Consider the following 6,000-nt stretch of genomic DNA (forward strand, 5'->3'; position numbering starts at 1 on the left):
CTTGATGGTAAAATAATTTTTATTGCACGATCATTACAAAATTTATATTAAGACTTAAACAAATTTAAAGTCTATTTATAAAGTTAAATTATAGGATTTGTTGTTTGTTTAAAATAAAATGCATTGCAATAAATTCAGTAATGAGTGTTTGGCAAAAAATGGTTATAAATATAATGCAGATGTTCAAGACTGCTTGGGGATAAACAAATCATGTTTGAGATAAATTTAAGATTACCTGACCACGTGCTCACGTATTTTACCGATTTAGTTACTAAAGATAATTGTTAGTGTTCGGTAAGAGTGGTTTCATGGTTGTTTTGTGTGTTTTAATGAGGTTTTTGAACTTTTCAGTGTGAACACACTTCGACTTTGCAGCAGTTTGGAGTTCTTCATTTCGCTTACAAAAGTTGTGAGTTGCGAGCAAGTCTCTCTGCAATTAAATTTAACAGTATAGATACCATGACGAACCAAATTAGTACCGATCAAATGCCCGTCGCAAAGAATGATTTGGTTTAACGTGATCGTGTTCTGAGTTGTGTTGTAAAATGTACATGTTATCATAACAAGAATGTTTTGGTTGAGTGCGCCGCAACGCGGCATTGTGTATAAATTTATTATAAAAACAACATTGAATGTCCCTTTTATAGTTGTCTTTTTTCAGTTACATTTACTGTAAAAACAAAATTTGTGTGCTATATATCTGTGTTCATTTGAGATGAAATGTTCCTTTTTTTCATTTGGAGTTTGTATTAAGATAGGTTCCCAAGTGGAACAATCTCAAAGACCAACATATGGTAACTCAATAAGCTTAGAATTAAAAAGATAGCCATTTTAGTAAGTTGCGACAAGAATCGAGTACGCTCAAACAATTGTATTCTCTTGTGGATACTCAAAAGCGGATAGCTATCTATGTATAATTTATTAAATCAATAGATTCGTAAGAAGTATTTTCTTTATACAACCCGTGTAACACACGGGATCTAAAGCTAGTAAGATATATTTGCATTTAATGACTAAATATATAGGGGTTGTTTGCTTTGCACAAGTGCAATTTTTCACGTACGTTTTGAAATTGATGATTAGGATACGTGTGATTAGTTGTTGGGTAAAGTAATTAGGGTATACGGAGTGGGCGGCAAACCCACTCGGCAAACCGCCTTTGCCGCGCGGTAAAACCGCCGCCGGTGGGTTTGCCGCTCGGTGAAGGTTGCCGATGCGGGGAGATGATCGGAGAAGAGAGAGAGGGAGGGTATGAGAGAGAGGGTAGTGTGGGGTGGGGTCCATACCATCTCTCAACCAATCACAACTTTTTCCTTTTTTTTAAAGTTTACCACTTCACTAAGTGTCTAACCATTGCCAACACTTTTTAGCAAAGTTTAAACATTTTTCACTGATTGACATGACGCACTCTGATTGGTTGATTTTTTAGTTTGCTACTCTCAAGTGTTTAACCACTCCTTACACCCTTAATGAGTAGATGTGGATTTTATATTCTTGAAATAGTAGAAATAAGTGTTTTTGGTATAGTTATATACGAAACGTTCTCTTAAGTTTACCTTTATATAATGATAATGAGGCGTATAAATTCAACTATGTTACGTATTTTTAGGTTTAGATGATTTGTTTGGTATATTTCTTCCATTATCATGTTTTCATGTATTATCCAAAAAGTTTAGTGTGATGTTTCAAAATGTTGTCATGTATATCATGTTGGGTGTTGTTTTGGTTCAAGTTCACATTTCTTGCTTTTCGTATTCAAAATGTTTTCATGTATATCATTTGTTTTCTCTTTCACAACATATAGAGGGGTGCATTCAAGGAATGTTATGATATTAAGAACAACAACAATGAGATATGTGTGTAAGGCGTTGGATGTTATCTTGAATTATTTTAGTTAATTGTTACTCCCACAAAATGGGCTAAGCGTTGCTTGGTTTGCTAATGACGCCTTAAAATCTTAGCATACTTATTTGGAAGATATTTCTTTCGGTGTATGTCCATTAAAAACATTGGTACCTTATGAAATTGCATCTTTAGGGTGTTTGAGATAATCTTATGCCAGAACAATCAGAGTTTCGATTATAAGAAAGAGATAAATGAGATTCTCATACATTGGTAAATTTAGGATGCATAAACACTATATCACAAGCTACTTAATTAGTTATCATCATACCTTAATGGAATTGTAAGCTATGATTTTAGTTTCTTTGTTTATATGTTTAAAGATAAGATAGTTTCAAACAAATCAATAAAGCAAAAGGCAGATGACAAGAAACATATACATAATGTAGATACACTAGGTGTGGAAGAAGAAAATAAGTATAATTATTATAGCCAAATTTAAGTAACTATGTTGTCGATCTCTAGTTAACACTACTTAGATCATGTTTATGTACAACAAACCAACAACTCAATCTTTTACAGAGTTTTCATGATTGTGTATTCGTTCATAAGGAATGATGGTTCTTCGTGGTTATCATTAACATCATCAAATTACATAACATATTTTTCTCATCATACTTTGGTGTTTTTATTACACCTATACATTCTACCGTTTTAATTCTTACGGTAATATAGTATAAACTTGTTATAAAAGAAAAATCAAGGACTCCATTGTTAATGGTTACACCTTGCATGGTAGCTGGGTGCTAACAACATTACTTCCTAACCTATTTTTGTTCAAACTTCAGTGTCATGTGGTAAGTTTAGAATGTCATCATTGTGTCATGACCTTAATGTTAGTGATGCTAACAACATAATGTAACTTTGGCAACATACAATGCTTGATTGTACTACATGTGTAACAACCCTCGGTAAAACCAACACCCTTATAATATTTCCGACACTCTAATATATTATAAAATGTCTCAGTATGTTTTATGTTACACCCCCTATGTGAAAACCGAGCCCTAAATAGATTATAACATATAAAATAAATTAAAAATAAGAAATATAGGGCTGAGGCGGGCCGCGTAGACCCACCCCAACATCTTACGCGGGTGGTATCAATGCTGGAATTGACTTCGCTGACTTCTTTAGTTGAAGCGGGCCGCGTAAGAGTGTATGTGTAGTTGACGCGGGCCGCGACAGATCATGAAACGCGGAGACATCCGGTGCTGAAACGTGTCGACATCGTGTCGAATCTACTTGGTGATCGGGCTAAGCTATGCTGTTGACCAGGTTTGACGCGGGCCGCGTAAACCTTGTCTATGTTTTACGCGGGCCGTGACAGGACCAGAATCCAGCAATATAAATAGATAGCATCAGATTACAATTTCCGTCGCTCATTCACACTTCTCAATCTCGAATTCTGAAAGTACTAAGCATTATAGTCGGGTACTATACCCCTAATTAGCGAGGTTCTGCTCCGTTGTAAGTATTATAACCCCAGTTTCATAATAGTTACGCTGTCCGATTGATTTAGGGTTCCGTAACAACTGTCGTGGTTCTGCCCGACGTAGTTGTTGAAATGCCGTCTCGGGGAGGGTATTATTAATATTTTCAAAGGGTTATGATACTAACCAATGTACATTTGTATAAATTATAGATTATATCCAGGAAACCCTTACAAAAAGCCTAAGACAGCAATGCGAGTTTATCCTCTTTTTGTTAATGTTTTTGGAATACTTTACAAAACCTTAAATGTTTTACAATGTGATTAAGCGGTGATTGAGTCTTTGTAGTTCTTCAATTACTGCCGGTATTATGGGATTTTGTATACAAAATTTACTACGAGTAGTAGTAAGTCTGAATGACAGTGCATTACCATTGGACGACGAGTTAGCCAATGGGTAATTTGACCATAGCCATAGATTCGGTCGAGTGGCAAATACTGATAGAGTAATTGTGTAGAAATAAACAATGTGATCTCTCTCAATACTGTTTTAACTGATAAAATGTTTCTTGATTAAACTGGGATTCACTCACCAGTATTTTCGACTGACAAATGTTTTTAAAACGCGTTACAGGTAACACAATGTAAACAGCCAATTAATGAAAGCCAGCTGGAGAGCACTGAAGGCTTGGGAAAATGTGGCTATAAAAGTTACCTAATAAACGATGTTTTAAATTCAATAAAATAGGGTCTGTCCCTATAAATGAATTGTAATAAGAAACTTGGGTTTTTCCCATCTTATTATTAATATCAAATATGGTGGTTTTACTCTGATAAACATTTCCTAACTACGGTCCTGATGTAAATTCCGCTGCAAGACTAAATAACCTGATACCACCGAAACTCTGAGATCGCGTCCGCCCGTTCCCGGGAATCAGGGATCAGAGGTTGCGACAACATGTTTCCCTCAATGTGAAAATAACTGGTGGGAAAGACTTGAAATAAGCATTTTACTATGTGTGTAACATACGACCCCTCATACCCATCGATGTTTCTTGTTTTTTGCCTGCAAGGAGCTCACGGATATGTTTTTGTCACCCAAGTGGAGACTTCTAAGATGTCACACATCCTTTGATTTCTCTCATCCAAGCACACTTAAATGTGAAGTTTTCTTATTTTAACAACCAATATGCCTAACAATGAGAACCAATGATGTGACTTTCATAAAGTGCAAATTAAAACCATAATATATTAATTTGGACATACTATATTGACGATACGTGTAATCTTCTGTATTTAATAAATTTACATATTTGTCGAAGGTAATAAAAACACTATCAATCCAGACATAAAAGAGTTGAATTGGTATGTGACCCGTATGATATATTCCTTTAGTTTACATGCAATTTATGTAATGCTTTCAAATAAACAATTTTAATCGTTAGGTCATGGGGCGTGGAAGCGGGTTGGTGCTCAGGGAGGTGAGGTGGCATGTAACCCAGACGAGGAACACGGTGCAAACGGGAAAATTCCCCTGATCTCCCTGATGAGATTTGTGATATTGTGTGTGTATTTTGTAGTTAGTTTATTGACATTTTTTTGTTTATTAACTATGTTTGTTGTTATTTGTAGGTTTAGGAAGAAAGGTTTAAATGTAGAGTAAGGGTTAATTAAGAAGAAGGGTTGCAAACCCTTCAAGTTTGTTTTAGTTTTAAATAATGCACCTTAGAATTTGGTTTTAATTAAAAAAAAACACTCAAATTTGATTTTAGTTATATATGTTAATGTTTTAAGATTTAATTTAAATTAAAAATATGTTTAGTTATTTTTATTTTAATAAATTAAACTAAAAAAAAAATCTTATTTATAAATAAAATACATTAAATAAAAAATATTAAAAAATGGAAGAGGAAGAAGGGGAACTACACCCTTAGTAAGGGGAAGCGAATAGTGATGTGATGTTGAGATAAACGATGGTGAAGAAGGGGAACCACACTTCATAGCTTTATAGAAAACATGTTTCGTTTGAAATATATAATATTTTCTATTAACATTAACAAATAAAAATTAAATGTAGTAACATAAATGTTTGTCACTTAGGTTATAGCCTAGTGATCAAAAGAAATTATCTCTTATTGGAAAGATCAAGATTCAATACTAGAAGGTGTAAATATTTAAGGAGAAAAATTAGAAAAAAAACTAAGATATTTAAGGAGAAAATTTTGTCGTTAGAAAAAAACTAAAATAAATGTTTAATTGTCACATCACTTGGATTTTTGGATCATTGGATATGGTAGGTTTATTCCACTATTGGCACACAAACATATGGATGGACAATATAGGGTATCTTATATTTGTGGGTCTAGAATAGGGATGGCAAAAAAAGCCCAAGCCCGACGGATATACCCGAAACCCGAAACATATGGGCCGGGTATACCCGAAGCCCAATGGGTATGGGCCGGGTACGGGCTTAAAAATAGAAAAAATTCGGGTATGGGTACGGGTATGGGATTTAGTGATACCCGCCCGATACCCGGCCCATTTACCCGAATAATACCCGAATTATAGATTTCCATATATTTAAACTTAGTAAATGTACTTATTACCTTCTCTATAGTCATATGTGGCTATATATTTGGCAAGTGTTTAGTTAACATATAACTTAT

The sequence above is a fragment of the Helianthus annuus genome, chromosome 6, assembly GCF_002127325.2.
Source record: "Helianthus annuus cultivar XRQ/B chromosome 6, HanXRQr2.0-SUNRISE, whole genome shotgun sequence".
Taxonomy (NCBI): Eukaryota; Viridiplantae; Streptophyta; class Magnoliopsida; order Asterales; family Asteraceae; genus Helianthus; species Helianthus annuus.